This window comes from Barbatula barbatula (assembly GCF_947034865.1).
Source record: "Barbatula barbatula genome assembly, chromosome: 13".
NCBI lineage: Eukaryota > Metazoa > Chordata > Actinopteri > Cypriniformes > Nemacheilidae > Barbatula > Barbatula barbatula.
This window is the reverse complement of record NC_136776.1, coordinates 4,274,498-4,295,026: the sequence shown is the minus strand read 5'-3', so window position 1 is coordinate 4,295,026 and position 20,529 is coordinate 4,274,498. Positions and strand designations below refer to the sequence as shown.

Here is a 20,529-nt window from a genome sequence, read left to right as displayed (position 1 = left end):
GAGTTAATGCAGTTATTAAAGTTACAGTGCAGTAGATGAGTCAATGCAGTTATTACAGTTACAGTGCAGTAGATGAGTTAATGCAGTTATTAAAGTTACAGTGCAGTAGATGAGTTAATGCAGTTATTAAAGTTACAATGCAGTTATTAAAGTTACAGTGCAGTAGATCAGTCAATGCGGTTATTAAAGTTACAATGCAGTTATTAAAGTTACAGTGCAGTAGATTAGTTAATGCAGTTATTAAAGTTACAGTGCAGTAGATGAGTCAATGCAGTTATTAAAGTTACAGTGCAGTAGATGAGTTAATGCAGTTATTAAAGTTACAGTGCAGTAGATGAGTTAATGCAGTTATTAAAGTTACAGTGCAGTAGATGAGTTAATGCAGTTATTAAAGTTACAGTGCAGTAGATGAGTCAATGCAGTTATTAAAGTTACAGTGCAGTAGATGAGTTAATGCAGTTATTACAGTTACAGTGCAGTAGATGAGTTAATGCAGTTATTAAAGTTACAATGCAGTTATTAAAGTTACAGTGCAGTAGATCAGTCAATGCGGTTATTAAAGTTACAATGCAGTTATTAAAGTTACAGTGCAGTAGATTAGTGTCACGAAATGGTTTTGGACAGAACCCAGATGCAGGCAGACGAAGGGTTAACGTAAATAAACCTTTATTAAATGAAACATCCACAATGGGAAAACATGAACCAAAAAAAAACTTCCAAAACAAAGACTAGAAAACAAAGTCTCTAGAAAAGTGAAAATAATAAGTCTACAAACTGAAAACAGGTAATCCAATGAAACGAAGTCCAACGAACAGCCAGAGATCACAGAACATTAAACAATAGACATAAGACATATGATAAAGCTATAAGACATCCTGTGATCACAAACAGAAGACAAAAGATAAAGACAATGCACCAACACTGAACAGAAAGAACCTGAGACCATATAAAGGGAGACACTAACGAGGAGTGATTACATGGGGAGAGTGGTGACAGCTGATGGGAATGAAACCCTAACGAGGTGAATTACAAAACAGACGATGGGAATGAAACCCTAATAAAATTACAGGAGATAGGAGGGTGGGGCTGAGAGACATAACAGGAAGACACGTGGCATTAAGTAACAACATAAAGCCACATGTCTCCACACATAACACAACAGAAACCCGAAAGACGTGGCAATGTCATGACTCTGCCCAGGGAGCTAGAAAGCTCGAGACAGGAAGGACAGAGTCCCAACAATTAGTTAATGCAGTTATTAAAGTTACAGTGCAGTAGATGAGTCAATGCAGTTATTAAAGTTACAGTGCAGTAGATGAGTTAATGCAGTTATTAAAGTTACAGTGCAGTAGATGAGTTAATGCAGTTATTAAAGTTACAGTGCAGTAGATGAGTCAATGCAGTTATTACAGTTACAGTGCAGTAGATGAGTTAATGCAGTTATTAAAGTTACAGTGCAGTAGATGAGTCAATGCAGTTATTAAAGTTACAGTGCAGTAGATGAGTTAATGCAGTTATTACAGTTACAGTGCAGTAGATGAGTTAATGCAGTTATTAAAGTTACAATGCAGTAGATGAGTTAATGCAGTTATTACAGTTACAGTGCAGTAGATGAGTTAATGCAGTTATTACAGTTACAGTGCAGTAGATGAGTTAATGCAGTTATTAAAGTTACAGTGCAGTAGATGAGTTAATGCAGTTATTACAGTTACAGTGCAGTAGATGAGTTAATGCAGTTATTAAAGTTGCAGTGCAGTAGATGAGTTAATGCAGTTATTAAAGTTACAGTGCAGTAGATGAGTTAATGCAGTTAATAGAGTTACAGTGCAGTAAATGAGTTAATGCAGTTATTAAAGTTACAGTGCAGTAGATGAGTTAATGCAGTTATTACAGTTACAGTGCAGTAGATGAGTTAATGCAGTTATTAAAGTTACAGTGCAGTAGATGAGTCAATGCAGTTATTACAGTTACAGTGCAGTAGATGAGTTAATGCAGTTATTAAAGTTACAGTGCAGTAGATGAGTCAATGCAGTTATTAAAGTTAAAGTGCAGTAGATGAGTTAATGCAGTTATTAAAGTTACAGTGCAGTAGATCAGTCAATGCGGTTATTAAAGTTACAGTGCAGTAGATGAGTCAATGCAGTTATTAAAGTTACAGTGCAGTAGATGAGTTAATGCAGTTATTACAGTTACAGTGCAGTAGATGAGTTAATGCAGTTATTAAAGTTACAGTGCAGTAGATGAGTTAATGCAGTTATTACAGTTACAGTGCAGTAGATGAGTTAATGCAGTTATTAAAGTTACAGTGCAGTAGATGAGTTAATGCAGTTATTAAAGTTACAGTGCAGTAGATGAGTTAATGCAGTTAATAGAGTTACAGTGCAGTAAATGAGTTAATGCAGTTATTAAAGTTACAGTGCAGTAGATGAGTTAATGCAGTTATTACAGTTACAGTGCAGTAGATGAGTTAATGCAGTTATTAAAGTTACAGTGCAGTAGATGAGTCAATGCAGTTATTACAGTTACAGTGCAGTAGATGAGTTAATGCAGTTATTAAAGTTACAGTGCAGTAGATGAGTCAATGCAGTTATTAAAGTTAAAGTGCAGTAGATGAGTTAATGCAGTTATTAAAGTTACAGTGCAGTAGATGAGTCAATGCAGTTATTACAGTTACAGTGCAGTAGATGAGTTAATGCAGTTATTAAAGTTACAGTGCAGTAGATGAGTCAATGCAGTTATTAAAGTTACAGTGCAGTAGATGAGTTAATGCAGTTATTAAAGTTACAGTGCAGTAGATGAGTCAATGCAGTTATTACAGTTACAGTGCAGTAGATGAGTTAATGCAGTTATTAAAGTTACAGTGCAGTAGATGAGTTAATGCAGTTATTAAAGTTACAGTGCAGTAGATGAGTTAATGCAGTTAATAGAGTTACAGTGCAGTAGATGAGTTAATGCAGTTATTAAAGTTACAGTGCACTAGATGAGTTAATGCAGTTATTAAAGTTACAGTGCAGTAGATCAGTCAATGCGGTTATTAAAGTTACAGTGCAGAAGATGAGTTAATGCAGTTATTAAAGTTACAGTGAGGCAGTTGAGTTAATGCAGTTATTAAAGTTACAGTGCAGTAGATGAGTTAATGCAGTACCAGTACACAGTTCTGTAGTGCAAATGATGCAGTGTGTGTATGGATATCTTGCCTGAATCAGAATTTAATCGAATATCATTTACTTTTTCTGTGCTGTGATGCTGACGGAAACCAGACTGATAATTGTCCAGATTGCCATTTGAGTTTAGGAATTTTTTCAGCTGATTGAAGACAACCTTTTCAATGATCTTGCCTGTGAAGGAAGATTTGTTGGTCTGTAGTTAGACAGTAAGTTTTTGTCTAGATTGCTCTTATTTTAGTAAAGGCTTGACAAATGCAGTTTTTAGGGACTCTGGGAAAGTTCCTGAGAGAAATAACGTATTTACTATTTTTAAAAGATCTGCTTCTAAACAGTTAAACACTTTTTGAAAAAGGATGTGGGGAGTGTGTCCAGGTTGCATGTTGAGGACTTAAGATGCCAAAGTTTTCTGATCAAACTTTACTAATTTCTTAGATTGTTGTAATAGAGTCAGACTGACCTGACTGTGTTGGACTTTTCATTCAGTCCTGCATGTTCAAAAATTTGAGATATTGAAGAGACAATTTTTCACAAAAATAAGTGAAGTTTATTATCAGATTTAAAAGTTTAACAGAGTGCTGGGTTGTTTTCTCCACAATGAGCTAAACCAACAACCCCTAAAGTTTCACAAAAACACATTAAATACAGAATGTGACGTCGATCTCTCTTCTGGTTTCTTTGTTCTCTCCTAGCCAATCTGTGACCTCCTCCTTATCTGGGCGGTTCTTCTTTCTTTCGGCAGCCAATCAGTGCCGCCACCTCGAACTGACTCCATTTTCAAAATCTGTAAAACAACATGTTCCCCAAAATACGTTGTGTGTGTGTGTGCTCCCTTTTCGAGTCCACATTCCTTCCCCCAAGAAGAACCCAGCAAACATGCCCGTGCGGGCCCACTGTGGGTTTACTGTGGGACAGTTTGGGCAGAGCAAACCCACACCAAACCCCAAGTGGGTCCCGCATGGGTGGGGCCCAAATACGTTTACCCAACTGGGCCCCAATGGGGTTTATCTATGGGCTAACCCACTGTGGGCTTGCCCACAGAAAAACCCACAGGGGCCCTGCGTGGGTATGCCCATGTGGTGCCCACATACATTTGTCTTAATGTGCCCCATGGGCTTGGCCACAGAAAACCCACAAGAGCCCTGCATAGATTCCATTAAAGACTTTTTAAAACAGAAATGTAAAATCCACCCCATTGATGATTTCACTGGTCACAGTTACATGCAGACTCCCTGTATGCACATCATTACAGTTAGCAGATATATAATAAGCATTCCTTAAATATTTATAAAATGTTTACTTTCTAAGGCAGTTACTTTTAGCCTGAATATATTTTTGTGAATACAAACCCCACGTCTATTAATCGGTCTGTCATTTACAAGTACATTATACTCACAGTATTCTATATCAACATATCTTTACAATTTACACAGTATTTCTTTACAATTTACACAGTATTTTCTTTTGGGGAAAAAAGCTTTTCAATAAAAAGGCAAGTTTCAGAGTTTCTGTTACATGATATATTGGAATTGGACTGACATTGGGCAAATTACTTTTTAGACACAAAGACAATAAAATGTAGAAAGTAAAAGCTTGGATAGTTGAATTATATTAAAATTGTGTTGGTTTGTAATTGATCATTTAGAGTCTAATACCAGAGCCTGGTTGCATAAACTGCTTAGATAAGTAAGTAATCCCATTTTTGTATCAAATCTTCTGTAAATCATTTGCTCTAATTAGTCATATTTCAATTAGCCTATTTATGTAAAGTAATTGTCATTGATGCTAAATTGGAACCTAAAACATATCTATTCAGGCAGAATGAATTAACACGGCAAATACGTTTACACTAATTTTAGACATTTAAAATCTAGAAAGATCAAATGGTGGAAACAACAAGCGCCAGTAGGTGGCGGCAGATTACAGTCTTTTTGCACCTCACTCAAACGGCGCGAATAAAATCGCATTGTATGCTGCGTTCAATCCGGAAGTGTAGTGTACGTCTAGAATGCCAAAGAAAGTTATCCGACCTCTGAACTCGGGGGAAGATCCATCAATCCCGACCTGATACACGTGGTTAAATGGATTGAAGTCGGAAATCGGATATTTTACGTCACAATATCCACAATAATTTACTTTTAAACTAGTTGTTGGCTATGTTTACAAATAATCCCCAAAAGTACAGTGCAAATAAATAGGCCTAATAATAAGTAGTTTCCATTGAAACATTACAAATTAAACACAGCAAGACATTTTTTAACAGGTAAGTGTAAGCACAATAAAGGTGATTTGTTCTTACATGTTAATTTCATGTTAAGGAAACATGACTGAACCACAGTAGATGATTGAATCATGTTCAACCTAAGATTTTTTTAAACGAAAGAACACTGAGTAAGATATGTAATAGTCTATTATTACTTTATGTGGAGATAATGTGGCATTCTTTTGGAGTTACACATTGTTTCATGTAAATCCTTATATAAACATGGTTTAAGAGTTCAAACAAGAATGTTTGTGATTATTTGCTCTATGTGCATAAATGCATATGCTAATTTGCAAGAATGTATACATTTTTTAAAGGATTAAAGATTTTATGGATGTATAAAAATATTCATGTGTGTTCCAGAGTTGAACACATCTTGGAACAACATGAGTTTAGTTAAAAGATGGCAGAACAATCATTTGTGTAAACCGTCTCTTTAAGTGTTGTAAAGAAAATCCTTAAATACTGCTTGGTATGTATAGAACTGCCTCTTTTCTTTTGTCAAAGAGTAAGAGGTAGTGCAGGTTGGTGTCCTTTCTAAAATAGCTGCAATGGACGATGTGTCATTACTCAGATGCTGAGACTCAAGTGTGGGGTAAACAAGGCTTTAATAAAGTTATAAAGAAATAACAGCCCACAGGAAGAATAATCCAAAAAAACAGACACTTGACTGGACGATAGATTTGTGGAAGAGCAAACTCGTCCATGTCACACAAAGGTGAGAACAGACCTGAAGGAGAATGGACCATCACAGGGAACCAGCCAACCCGTGGAGAGAGCACTTGAAAACGAGGAATTCCTGAGGCTGTGGTGCTGTGGTGGAGTGCAGTCCAGCTCTGGGCGCTTGCAGGACACTGGTGTATATGGTATGGTATGGTGTAAAAAGCCACCCGCTAGTCCAATGACGGTATCCAGAGGCGTGGTGAAGGGTTCACACGTGTCCTTGTCTTTCCTTTGTTTTAATGGAACATTATTTAAATGAAATAAATACATTTAATAACCTGTTTTATCTGACTCAATCATATGTTTTAATTTAACATCTTACATATAATTGAATACATGTTTTGCTGTTGTCTGTTTATTCTGGACTATATACTCATCCGATTCTCATGTTGCAGCCGGCCGGCAAGAAGATCAGTCTTGGTCACCACCAGAGGTCAATAGACCAGTAACATATCAGATGTCTGTCCCAATAGCTCATTGCTGAAATGCACCTTTAGTTCACCTTAGGCTATTAACACTGAATTAAAGGTAACTGAAGTAAAGGTTATTTCTAACCAGAGGCCATGACCACTCCACAGAGATAAATAGATCAATCTTACTTTCTCCAAGGCAGCTTTGTATGCCATAGTTTCCTATGTACACGTAGATAGAATAATATTACAATAATCAGAGTCAGAGACCTGTGCTGTTCTAAACGGAAATATGAACCAGTCTCTAAGGTCTAAGTACACTTAAACTCATGCCAAGTGTTAGCCGAATCTCTAGAATTCTCAGCTGGATTCTAGTCTGTCACTAACCTGAACGGGATATGCGATAACATGGATGTAGCGGGAATTTTTACGTATATATTGAACAGAACAATACAGAACACTTTTCAAACATGACAGTTTATTAAACATTACAATTTTCCAGCCAGGTAAGGAAAACATAATTCACAGTCAATTCAAGGTCAATTCAATAATAAAATATCAAGTTAATTAAACTATAACAGCTAATAGAAAGTTCAATAAGTAGAAATTCAATATTGTGTACCTGGCAGGAGATGACACATAATAATTTGTGCGGGAGATCCAAGTTAGTGGAAATTACGAAAAATAACCATGGTTTTACTACAGTTAAAATCAAAAAAACAAATTTACCACAAAAAAACTTTAGTTTTGATACCATGGTTTTTCTAAACCATAGTTTAACCATGGTTACTGTAGTAAAACAAGTTTTGACAAAAGTAATCAATGCACCAAAAAAACATGGTTACTACAAAAAAACATTCTAGTGTGTCTTTCTTTTGTTTCTGTTTTCACACAATTTTAACACAGAAACAAAACAAAGACACGCTAGAATAAAACAACCAGAAGACACAGAGACAGAAAAGCACAATAATGACATGAGAACATTTGGACAAAACATAGCCACAAGAGACGAACCCTGACAAGATGTCTAAACAATCTATCAGTTATGCCTTGTGTCTATTACATTTTAAAATAAGGTCTATTTTTACAATTACAACATGACGGAAAACATCTTACATTGGCAATAAGGATCAGGTCTTTCTGGGTCTCCAAAAAGTGCCAATCAGAAGTTAGATGATGCAGGATGGTCTGCAGGTGCAGGATCTCCCATGTCATCAGCATTGGAGGATTTTTGTCGAAGAAGTCCACAGCTCTTGTCCATGGAAAGCTCATGTTCATGCAGAACTTTAATATCTGTGAAAAGCTCAAAATGATTAGCTTCATCATTAAATGTATCTGTTATCACGATCAATATTTTGAAAGCTTTCAGTTTCAGTCAAATTTGCTGTAGAAAATAAACTTGTATTCTACCAAAAACCTTGGATCAAAAATACAGCCAACTAACAAAGCAAAGTAAAAACCGTAGAGTCCTACTGTAGCCTACTTTTGAAGCACATGCGGCACCACGATTTTCTAAACATCGGTTTTGTTAGGCTGTAAAGCTACTATTAGCAAACAAGCTAACATATGAACATTTCAGCGAATTGTTGTAGTGTTTGGAGGCTACCCTTGCAAAAGAGCTAAAGTAGGATATAACATGAAACTTGTTGATAAAAAGGTTTTATAAAACACCCTGCTATTCGCGAATCAGAAAGTCAGTTCCACATAACGATGCAGGTGTTGCTAATCACTAAATAACTAAAAATACCAACAATTTGCGCATTGTCAATTGCAAACATGTACATTTATGAACAATTAAAACTAGCACACCTCGAGAATGGTAACGGACGACCATCCACATGCTTGCTGCAGTTTTCTTTTCCCAAAAAATGCTTCAAATAACTGTTTTTCACTTTGTGCTGTTAAATTTGTCTACGAGATTTGAACCCCTTAAAAAAACATCACAGGCCTATTAAAATATCCGCTGGGGTCTGCGTGCAAGGGAGAAATGAACGCAATAAAACACACAGGGCTCTCAAGTTTTAGGAAAAGTTTGGCGTGAAATTAGGGGAGGAGCCACTACAATTCGGGTAACGAACTCACATAATCACATTTTAAAATATATTCGTAGTCCTTTTATTTTGTAGTGCTATTTCACAACATGTTTTACAGTATTTATATTCAAATAAATATATAGGCTTGACACTTTCAGCAACAAAAAAATATTATCTTACATTTTAAAAAGGAAAAAGGATTGCTATTGACCAGATATTTTTAGGCTATATTTACACTTCGTAAATATTTTTTTTTATTCAAAATTATATTATTTATCAAATTTAATATTAAACATCTTAATAAATAAATTAAAACAAATTGAAAAATATATATATTTAAATAAGCTTACTGTACCGTGGCTGCGTGGAAAGCTGCAATAGGCGGCAAGCGCGAGAGCATCCCGACTCAACTCTGAGGGCATCACTGACTGAGCGTCTTCTTGAGGTAAATTTCTTTTAGCACTTTTATTCACTGTTAATTACAAGTATTAAGAAACACACACATATATGGGTATATAACGTTAGCTTAAAAGGTGTTAGCAAAAACTCCTCCTAATTTTTATTTATATGGAGGTTTTAAATATTTATAAGGAGGTTATTAGATTTTATAGTAGCACAGATAACGTTAGTCCAAGGAAAGGAATTCCGACAACTGTATGATATATGGATAATTTACTCTGTTTAGCTGGGAAAGTGGCTCTTGTTATTTTCTCTGACAGATTTATACTTTTTACAGATATATATATAACGCTGACTGATTTAAGCTCTCACTTAAGAGCGAGCTCCGGCTAACATTAAAGAGCAATAAAATTTTAGGCAATTAAAATGAACACTTTATTTTCTTCCTTTCTTAGTGTTATATTTGACATCTGACTGTTGTAGGTTATAAATCTTATAAACATCATATTCCTTATTTGCCATATGCATAAATCAATACAGCAATGTATGACAACTGTTTTCTCTCATTTCTTTGTGTCAGAATCAGCTATCACCGCCTCTTTTTTAGAGACACAGCAGATCATCTTTGACTTTGTAAGTACACCCCCCTTATCGATCAGACAGATATACACCCCCCTTATCGATCAGACAGATATACATGTCCTGTCGGAAATCATAGCGTGAGCGCAAGTTCAGTCACCACATCAGAAGGCCCAGAGACAGAGCCCAACGCGTCATAATATGGGAACCACACCCACCGGGGAAAAACAATCCAGTGACTACCTTCCTCGTAATTTCGGACACGTGGGGAAAAAAAACTAAAACATTTTAAAGACTGGTTTGTGTCCATTTGTGCAGTAAACAAGCTAAACACACAACCGCCCTTTTTTAGCTAAAACAATAGTGGGACAAGCTGTTCAAAGCTGCTAGCTATTGTATATTAACTAATATTTGTGTGTGACAGGATCTCACAATTTACTTATTCTTCCTGATGCTTCAAGTGTTATTGCTTTTTGGGGGTCACCTTATGGCCTAGATGTGCTCTGTCTCCATCCTTTAATTCGATGAACTGTTCTTGAATGTTTTTTTTAATGATGACAGCATTACGACTGACCATTGCTGAAAAACATGTCAATGAATTCAGTATGACTACTGTTTTATTTTCTTCTCTTCTTTGTTTTTGTGTCAGCAGCAGCTTAACACACCCAAACAGCTCTTTTCAGAGCCTAATCACTTTGAGAGCAAAATCACAGAAAATCTGGAACAGTAAGTATATTGATTTTGTTTGCGTAAAAATGACATATCTGATGGAGAAAGGTTTATATGCATAGATTAAAAAAGTATGCACAACCAGAACAAACTAAATGCAAAACCAAACAACTTTAATTCGATACACTATTTGCAATGTTTATTTGAAGCATGCTTATGACACATAACATATACTGCATTATTTACAATAGACTAATACTACAAAACACTACCTCCGGGGACATGACAAGATATCGAAAAATCAGAAACAGTTTTTACATTTTTTTTTTTTACTTTAGTTAGTGTGCAATATAGCCGTCTGAGCATGAACAACATCAGTAAAGTTAAAATGCTCAAAGTTCACTGCAAATTGTCATGATTCTGCTGCATCATGTCATGTTTCTCTTGGTTTAGTGGCAGGATCATGACAGAACCTCATGTTAAATGTGGAGAGAGACAATTATTGTTCTTATGGCCTTCCATACTCTCTCCGGTCTCGTCATTGTTCCCATCCTCTTGTTACCTCGTTATTGATTATTGCCTACACCTGTTTCCCTCTTGATTTGCTCCCTTATTTAATGCCCTTGTGTCTTCTGTCTTGTGCTGGTTCATTGTGGTTTGTGTGGTGAGTTCCTGTGTTATGTTAGTTTAGTCATGTGTAGTTATGTCAAAGAGTAGTTATGTCAAAGAGTTAATTTAAGTTTTGTTTCAGTGTAGTTAGTCTTAGTCCTGTCATGTTATGTATCCATGTTTTGTTATGTTACCCCCACGTGGGTCTTTGTTTTATTATTTATTAAATATATGTTAACCCCTTACCCGCTGTTTGCACCTGGGTCCTCTCTCCGTGTCTCACCACTCGAGAATCATGACAGAAATGAACCAGCCACAGAGAACCCAGCAGGCAGCCAGGGACCGTGAGCAGTCCTCTGCCAGCCAGGACCACCAGCATTGGTGGCAGTCGACTGCTGACTTAATTCAGCGGGGCAATGGTCCTTTCCAGCCTCAGGGAGATAGATCCCTTAGTGAGTATGCTCAAGCGTCTGTGGCAAGACGGGGTTTTCTGCCAGAGACGCTCATGAATGCCTACTTCCTGGCGGGCCTCGTTAAGCCTCCACCGTTGGAGGAACGGGAGAGGCTGATCCGGGGGTCCTTTCAGCAACTGGTCAGCAGTCTTGCCTCCAGCTGCCCCTCGACTGCACGCTCTCTCCTGCCTTCGATCCCAGAGAGTCGTTCCCTGAGGATTGGGGTTTTGGGCGTCACCACACACTCTGCTCCACCACCAGCTAGCCTCCGTGGTAGGCGTGGACGGCGGGAGTCGTGGGACTCCCCGTCCGACTCATCCAGCACAGAGATAGTGGGGTCCCCCACCGCTACTCTGCAGCCGGACACACGTCCTGTGAGCCGGTCAAAGAGGAAGAAGCAGAGGAGAGCTGCACCATCCTGCCCTGCCCAGCACCCGGTATCCAGCCCTGCCCAGGCGTCAAGTCCGGTGGTCCCGTCAAGTCCGGTGGTCCCGTCAAGTCCGGTGGTCCCGTCAAGTCCGGTGGTCCCGTCAAGTCCGGTGGTCCCGTCAAGTCCGGTGGTCCCGTCAAGTCCGGTGGTCCCGTCAAGCCCGGCGGTCCCACCTGCACCCAGTCCAGCGTCAAGTCCTGCCCAGCCGGCCTTCCAGCCGGCGTCAAGTCCTGCCCAGCCGGCCTTCCAGCCGGCGTCAAGTCCTGCCCCGCCGGCCTTCCAGCCGGCGTCAAGTCCTGCCCAGCCAGCCCTCCAACCTACAAACCAGTCAGCCTTGCCCCAGCCGTTCCCTACTATGGCCGTCCTGTCATGCCCTACCCCTTTTAGTTCCTCCCACTCCAAGAGAGGTATCCCTTCCATGCCCAGACCTTCCTATCCCACCCCTCCGCCCAGCTCTAGGAAGCAGGGTCCTGTCCCTCCTAAGTCCCCACCCAGTTATGTTCCCAAGTTTTTCCCACCAATTCCGCCTCCCCCCTTCCCATTGATGTTTATTTTATTGTCCAACCCCAATCCCTTTCTAGTCATGTCAGCCCTGCCCCTAGTGTGTTCTGTTCTGTGTTTATGGTGTCTGTCAGTCTTGTCATGTTTAGTGTGATCTTGAAGAACTCCTGGAGGAGTTCTTTAAGGCGGGCGCTCTGTCATGATCCTGCCTCTCCTTGTCTTGGTTTTCGAGTCTTGTGGCAGGATCATGTCAGTCCCATGTGTTTTGTGTGGAGAAAGAGCATTGTTTTGGTTTCAGAAGCCATGCTCTCTCTCCGGTGTCACGTCCTTTAGCCCCGCCCCCTTGTTTCCCTGTTTGCAGTCCATTAGTGTTAGTCTTGTCTCCAGCCCTGATCCATCCTTCCCTTAATGTTTCAGTCCCCTCACCTGCCTCGTGCAATCCTCCTGTTAGCTTTCCCTTAGTGTTTCATCCTTGTCACCTGTGGCCACTCTCCCTGTGTCATCAGTCCTTGTTAGTGTTTTCCCTTTATTAAGCCCCAGTTTTTCCTCTGTCCCTTGTCGGTTCATTGTCATTTTGTCATTATCGTACCTCCTCACGTCACCTTGTTGGATTATTCCTGTCTCTGGATTATCGTGTTTGTTCCTGTTCTAAGTTTGTGGATTTTGTTGATTTATTATTCAAAGGACTTTGTTTGTTTTGTTTCCCTTGTGGGAAGTTTTAGTTTACATTTTTGTCTTGTTTTAGATCATGTTCTCCCCATCGAGGGTCTTTTGTTTAAATAAAGTTTTTGTTATTTAACTCTGCTGCCTGCGTTTGGGTTCTGTCCACACACCGTGACACAAATATGACTGTGCGTTCACTGTTTGTTGCTTTACTGATATTGCACCCAGCAACTTCAATATGGTTTGTAAACTAATTGCTTCAACTTTACATAAACTTAAATGGATTTAGGCCAAAACAAGATTTGTGTCAGGAGTGCTTCAGGGTCAGTAACTGTTATTCCATTCTTGAAGTCATTCTTAGTAATTTGTCTATTTTTACACATGACAGTTTGTTCTGGTAGTGCCCACCTTTTCTTTCTTTGCAAATATGATTATTCTTTAAGTCAAAAGTTTACATACCCCTTGCAGAATCTGGAAAATGCTAAACAGTTAATAAGAGGAGTTTAGAAAATTAAAGGATTTTGGTTAGTCTGTTATTTCCTGTGAAAAAAAATCAATGTATTTGTATAGCTTCTGAAAGATATTAATAAATGAAAAAATAAGATACAATAACAATTTTCAGCAGTAGTTATGTTCAGAGGTTTACAGCCACTCGACTTTAAATGAATGGTGTTTACTTCATGAGCATCACTGACTGTTTCTTTCATGTTTCTATCTATAATGTGACTATTGTTATAGTTGTGTATAAGTCTCTTGATTGTCCTTATTGTAAAAATATGAATCTCAACATCATACAGTTACTGCTAGATATAAGTCAAATATACAGAAATAATGAAAAAGCTAAGATTTTGGAGGACCATGATGATTTTTCTGAATATCAGTGGAAAGTTTAATGTCTCAAGAATCAAGAAACCCTTAAACAACTAAACCAAAACGTAAAAACTGTAATTGATTATTCAGGTAACTTCAAACACTATTGAGTATCAGGGGGGGGTAAACTTGTGACCTCAGCTATTTTAAGATAAGAAATTATCTTATTATATTTTGGTGTAAACTTTAAGTTAACATGTGTTTTTGTGAAATAACTTGCTAAAGGCAGGACTTACTAAATTTTCTAAATTCCTCTGATTTCCCCCAAAATGTTTAGCATTTTCCAGATTCTGCAAGGGGGAAGTAAACTTTTGACTTCAACTGTAAAATATGTATATGTCTATATATATATATATATATATATATATATATATATATATATTACTTCAATAAATTAAGCAGCTGATGAGAACATTCTTCAACCAGACTTTAATGGAAAAGTACAAGAACAATATAACTAAATAACTCATAATACAGTCTAAAAAGTGCTAGCATTAGGGTATTCTACCCAGAAGTGTGTTCCGTCCAATACTTAAATGGTATGTCCAATAAAGAAAGCCTGAAGAACAGCTGAGGATTTAGGAATGTTGCTTACATTTTTGTAGAAACATGGAACAATTTGGAGCTGCGAGTTCTGTTACCAAATGGAGGCGTGTGAAGAATATACTTCATGAGCTCCAAGCTCCACATGAAAATGACACAGACACCCAAGTGACAAGTCCCCAGGAATCTCTTCTGTCAAATTATGAAGCATCATGTTATGAGGACATCACTTGTGACAATTCAGTCATTTCAATACCTGAAAACAACACAGACAACAACATTGACTTTAACAACGATTTTGGAAATTACAGTGATATGGATGATGATGATGATGATGACAGATTCACTGACTGTCTGAGCAACTTCAGTGAGGAAGATAATTTTTTCAGTGACACAGATGACACCGGCAACTTTGATGAACTGCCAAACGATCTACGCCAGTGGGTGGTAGAGTCTGGTGTGACACAAAATGCAGCAGACAGCCTACTAAAAATATTAAACAAATACATCCCCTCACTCCCAAAATGTATAAGAACTTTGATGAAAACATCACTATCACATGATTTGAAAATAATTGACGGTGGGGAGTATGTGCATTTTGGCATATTGGAACATTTGCTCCGTGATAAAGATGGACTTCTGTCACAAACTGTCACTATTAAACTACAGGTCAACATAGATGGACTTCCATTATTCAAAAGTTCTCTGAAGCAACTTTGGCCAATTTTAGGGAAATTGCCTTTTGAGAGATATCCATTTGTAATAGGGGTCTTTTGTGGAAACAGCAAACCACACAATCCCAACCAATTTCTTCAATACTTTGTTGAGGAAGTTTCTTCTTTGTAACAAGGATTTACTGTGGGTGAGAGGAAGTTTACTTTGTCCCTGGACTGCTTTATTTGCGATGCTCCTGCACGATCATTCATAAAGCAAACAAAGGGGCATGGAGGCTACAGTGGTTGCGATCGTTGCACACAGGAGGGATCTTATGTGGCACGGAAAATGACATTTCCTGAAACACATGCCACCAGAAGAACAGATGAGTCATTTGCAGACCTGCGTGATGAAAATCATCATAAAGGTCGATCAATACTGAGCACATTACATTTAGGAATGGTCACACAATTTGTGCTTGACTACATGCATGTTGTCTGTCTTGGTGTGACAAGGAAGATGCTCAATTTTTGGACCAAAGGCAACTTAAAGTACAGACAAAGCTCACAAAAGATCAATGCCATCTCAGAAAAACTTTTACAGATGTCAAAGCACATACCTTGTGAGTTTGCCAGGAAGCCAAGATCACTGTCGGAATTAGATCGCTGGAAAGCTACAGAGTTCAGGCAGTTTCTCCTGTATACTGGTCCAGTAGTACTAAAGGATATCCTCCCAACTCCACTTTACAATAACTTTCTTTCGCTGTCCATTAGCATCTATCTGATGCTTTCTCCAACCCTGTGCACCCACTACTGCGATTTTGCAAATAACCTGATCAAGTACTTCCTTGAACAGTTCAGATCCTTGTATGGGGTAGAGGAGATGGTCTACAACGTTCACTCTCTATGTCATTTGGCAGATGATGTGAGGAGGTTTGGTCCATTAGATGGTGTGTCTGCATTTTGTTTTGAAAACTTCCTGGGACACCTTAAAAGAAAAGTCAGAAAGCCACAACACATTTATCAGCAAATCACAAATGCTCTAGAGAGGCAGTCTACACAAAACAGATCCACTTACCACCCAGGTAAACCCAAACTCCATGGAAGGCACTCTAATGGACCAACGGTGCCAGATGATGTGTCAAGACTACAGTACAAGAGTGCCACACTTAAAAATTGTGAAATTAAATGCAAGAGGGGAGAAAACTGTGTGAAGATTGATGGACAACTTGGCTTGGTTGAGAACATCTTGTACGACACCACCACTGAAGAAACTTTTATTCTCCATAGAAATTTTTTGGATCTGGCCCCTCTGTACACAGAGCCAATAAACTCCCAAGACATTGGCATCTTCAAAGCTCGTGAGCTTGCTGCACATGTCACAGTGTACAAGATTTCTGATATTGAGGCAAAATATGTTTTGCTTCCTCTTGGACTTGGATGGGCAGCAACACCACTGTTGCATTTATATTAGAGCTGGCATTCAATTAACCTTTCCCTGCCTGTTTTTGAAGTTTTGTTTGACAAATGATATTGTTAAATTGTTCAAATCTGTAAATAAAACAAGATTTATGAGAATTTTTCAAATTATTGTTTTATAAGCATAGACTTTACTGAGATAACTCCTGACTTACCGCCCCTAATTCTACTTTAACAAACCATGTACATAAATCTTAATGACTTTACTTGAGTATTGACAAAATGCTGAACTACAATGTTTAATAAGTAGGTTAGTATTTTCCAGAAGTAATTTTACTTTTACAAGTAACTAATAATGGGCAAACCTAACCAGTCTAATTCATGTTTCATTTTTTATTTAATACACCAGATGAACTCACCATTTTTCCATGTCGTGGATTTTTTTGGGACGGAGAGTGGTGGAAGTTGTGAGCAGTAGGTGGATGTCTGGAGAGGATGCTTGCTATTGGCCGCCTCATAAATTTCCCAGCAATATTAAAAAAGCTCAGATGCAACATGAGCAACCAGGAGCTGACTGGAAAATATACAAAGTGCAGTCAATTTACAAAACAAGTAAGCCATTAAGCAAATATTGCATTACCATTAAAGTGCATTTACTCAAGAGCTACATTTTGAAATAGCATTAATGGGGATCCATTTTACATCCCCTAAATTAGGTATGCTCAACTTAATTGGGCAATATGTGTGTGACCGTGCGAAAGAGCCTATATGATGAAGAGTGTCAAACGCAACAGCCAGCTTCTTAAAAGATTCTTTATTTGTGACTACGCCACACAAAAGTAACGCAGCGTTAAGGTCTGTGGAGTTTCCCTTTCTGTGAAAGAGGATGAACAATATTTAAGGAAAACAAAGAAAACTTAAAAGTAGTTCACATCACCTCTGGATGCCTCCAGTATTGAGTAGTTCACAAAAATGTCACTTCACAAATAAAATAACATCAGATTTCTCTTGGAAAATAAAGTAAAGAAATAACCCCAAATAAACAACGGTAGTGACTTGTATATCTGTAAATAAATCAAAATAAAAAGATGTTCAAATAAAAGGATAAGTCACTCACATTTCTAATATAAAACATGAACCCAAACATATACAGATTACAGTTATATTCATTTTTTCAGACAGATTTAGGAATTTAAAACAACATCACTGCTCATACACGCTTTACACAGAGTATGTTTTCGTATGTTTATAAAATAAATTGCACTCACTCTGTAATGCTAGCGCAATCTCCGTAACCGGAAACAGCTGCTGCTCCGCGCACAATCACTCTCCCCTCGAATATATTTTAAGAATATAAGAGAAACAATGACAGTTTACAACACTTTTAACACCGCTCATAGATTTAAAGAGTTTTAGTGTGCAAAACAAACTCTGTAAACACTCACGCGCAATCACCAACACTGTGGCCCGTATACTCCACTCGGCGACCTACCACACGCACATGATCGCGGTGATCGGGAAATCAGAAGACAGTTCAGCGAAACTTACTTTTACAAAACTGTTTATTTTAATATCCGTCTACAGACCTCCTGTTCCTCACCAAAAGCCTGGTTATCCTAACAGCAGATGTCTCTCTCGCTCTCAGTCTTTTTCGTACACTGCAATCATACCTGCGCGCAAGAGCGACCCCCACAGCAATTGAGGAGCTTAACCCATTTGATATTGTTGCCCCGGTTACATGTGTATGACATTGTAACATTGTATCATGCCCAGGATATCAAGGTCGCCCTTCTGTCAGAACTGCACAAGCTCTACGACACTGCTTTGTTTCGTATCAACACTTGGTGTGTTTGGCTTCCCATAGTGTAGCCTAGACATGCCTGCGATTTTTCATATAATTATCGAAAAGTTTAAATCGATTTTCTAATATTATTATTTTATTATTATTATTATTATTATTATTATTGTTTTGAATGTCCATTTCTAGTATATATATATATGTTCTTGTTTTCAAAACATGGGCCCTAGTTAAAGCCTACAGAGTGTGCTTTTCTATGCAAATATCAGGAAGATTGCTGATCAATTATTTAAAGAAATGTAAGTCACTTACACTTTGGAGACACAATTTGTCTGGCGAAAATTGATCCAAATAATTCCTCTGGCGAGCAGGTTCACACGCGCATCTCCAGCCGGTACAAATGATCATTTTCAAGGATTATTTTCGAGTCATTAGGACTGAAGTTATTTAGCGCCACCTATCGATGTTTTTTTTATTCACGTGTGTCAAATTTTCTGTTGTATAAACGTTACAAAAACAGATTTTGGATCATGCAACACACAGTAATATTGTACATTACAGTACAGTAATGTAGTCTACTTGTGATCACCACACGAAAGTCACATTCACAACTTTTATTTTTTTAATATTTATCCTTTTTACTGATAACTCTATGTAAAAGTGCTTTACAAAGATACTTCAAGTAGTAAAAACAAAAGTTAATAGTTATAACATCATGAAAGTTACTGTGAATGTAAGGTTTATATAACTAAAATGTTTAGGTTTAAGAGAAATCAATTTTAATTTTATGATGGAATTTGCCTGAATTTTATTCAGAGCTTTTATCTGTTTTGACAAGCTGTCAGTCTAATTTTGTCACTCTTGAGTTTAACAGAATTGAAAAAACACTGTAATGGAATTACCACAATAAATATAGTAATACAGATTAAAGGCAAAACTAGAGTGGTGATTTTTGTGATTATGTGAGTTATTTACAATTCTTAATCTGTAAAATGGTATTACAAATTTCAACTGTGTGTATTTATTCTTCTGTAGAGGATTATGAAAAGGCCAGACAGAAGGCCAAAAAGGCTGAGACATCCTCTTGTCTTGCTTCAGAAAATAACACCATGCTGGGAAAATTCCACCGAAAAAGAAAGTGAGTTTCCTTGTTTTTGGATCAAAATTAAAACACATCTATCTTCCAAACCACGTTTTCATCTTGGAGTAGCCAGACTCTGAGAGAAGTAGCTCCGAAAACATTGTTCAATGTATCAATGCAAAACTTCATGAAGTAAAATCACTAAAGTCTTGCATTTGACTGAAAAAAGTTGGCTAGTCCCTGATCGACTGTGAATGAAAACACAATGTTTTGTTAATAGCAGAGGTGGGACCAAGTCATTGTTTTGCAAGTCACAAGTAAGTCTCAAGTCTTTGCTCACAAGTCCCGAGTCAAGTCCCAAGTCAAGACAGACAAGTCCCGAGTCAAGTCCCAAGTCAAGACCAACAAGTCTCAAGTCAAGTCCTACAGTTTGAGTTTTGAGTTCTTTCAAGTCCCTTTAACAACGGAGTAATAATATTTGATCAGATCATATACGCTTTTAAGTTTGATTTATTTATCAACATTTTTTTGCAAGAACATTCTTCAAACATATTTAAAAAAAAACAAATGCAAATGTAATTAATTACACAAAAATTGCCACAGCAGTTTCTGTCCTGTCTTGTATTTATCTTATCTCATATTGTGTGTGTGTGTGTGTGTGTGTGTGTGTGAGAAGGAGGGGGGATAATAAATACATGAACATAACAATGAACAGGGTTGTGCTTGTTCTATGTCAGGGCACTATGCTGGATTACATTTGCAAAAGATCAAATTGGCCAAAAGTCTGTCAGTCATTTGTGCACGATGGGGACGTAGTATGATGCCACCATGGCTGAAAACCCGCTCCACTGGAGCACTGGAGGCAGGCACTGCCAAGACCCTGATGGCCACTCGGAAGAGTGAAGGAAGAGTCTTCATGTTTAATTCCCAGAACAAAAGGGAATTCTGTCCATCAGCTATGTCAAGATAGTGACTTAGCTGTAGTGCTGGAGTGGTCCCAACATCCTTCTTCTGCCTCTTATGGTATGCAGCAAACAGCCCTTCTCCTTCTCGAAGGTCCTCTTGCTCTTCTTCATTAACCGGAGGCACAGGTTGCTCAGTCTCTGCAGCATCTTGCAGGATCAATTCTGGCAAAACATGTAACAACAGCAGAAACAAAAGAGCCCTTATTACCATTGGTGTTGGTGATAGTGTTAAACTGAAAAAATAATTATTGTTGCAGTCAATTAGATCAGATTATCAGGAAAAAAGTTACATTAAAGTAAATAAT

At 37.9% G+C, this 20,529-nt stretch overlaps 1 long non-coding RNA gene across 1 annotated transcript; it reads right to left on the bottom strand.

Moving 5' to 3' along the window:
* Positions 1 to 16,027: 16,027 nt before the first annotated feature.
* On the bottom strand, positions 16,028 to 18,032 carry LOC306903139. Its single transcript, XR_013787521.1, has 4 exons — positions 17,967 to 18,032; positions 17,649 to 17,868; positions 16,800 to 16,954; positions 16,028 to 16,512 (listed from the first exon to the last, which is right to left on the bottom strand). It is a non-coding gene; the product is annotated as an uncharacterized lncRNA (long non-coding RNA).
* Positions 18,033 to 20,529: the final 2,497 nt, after the last annotated feature.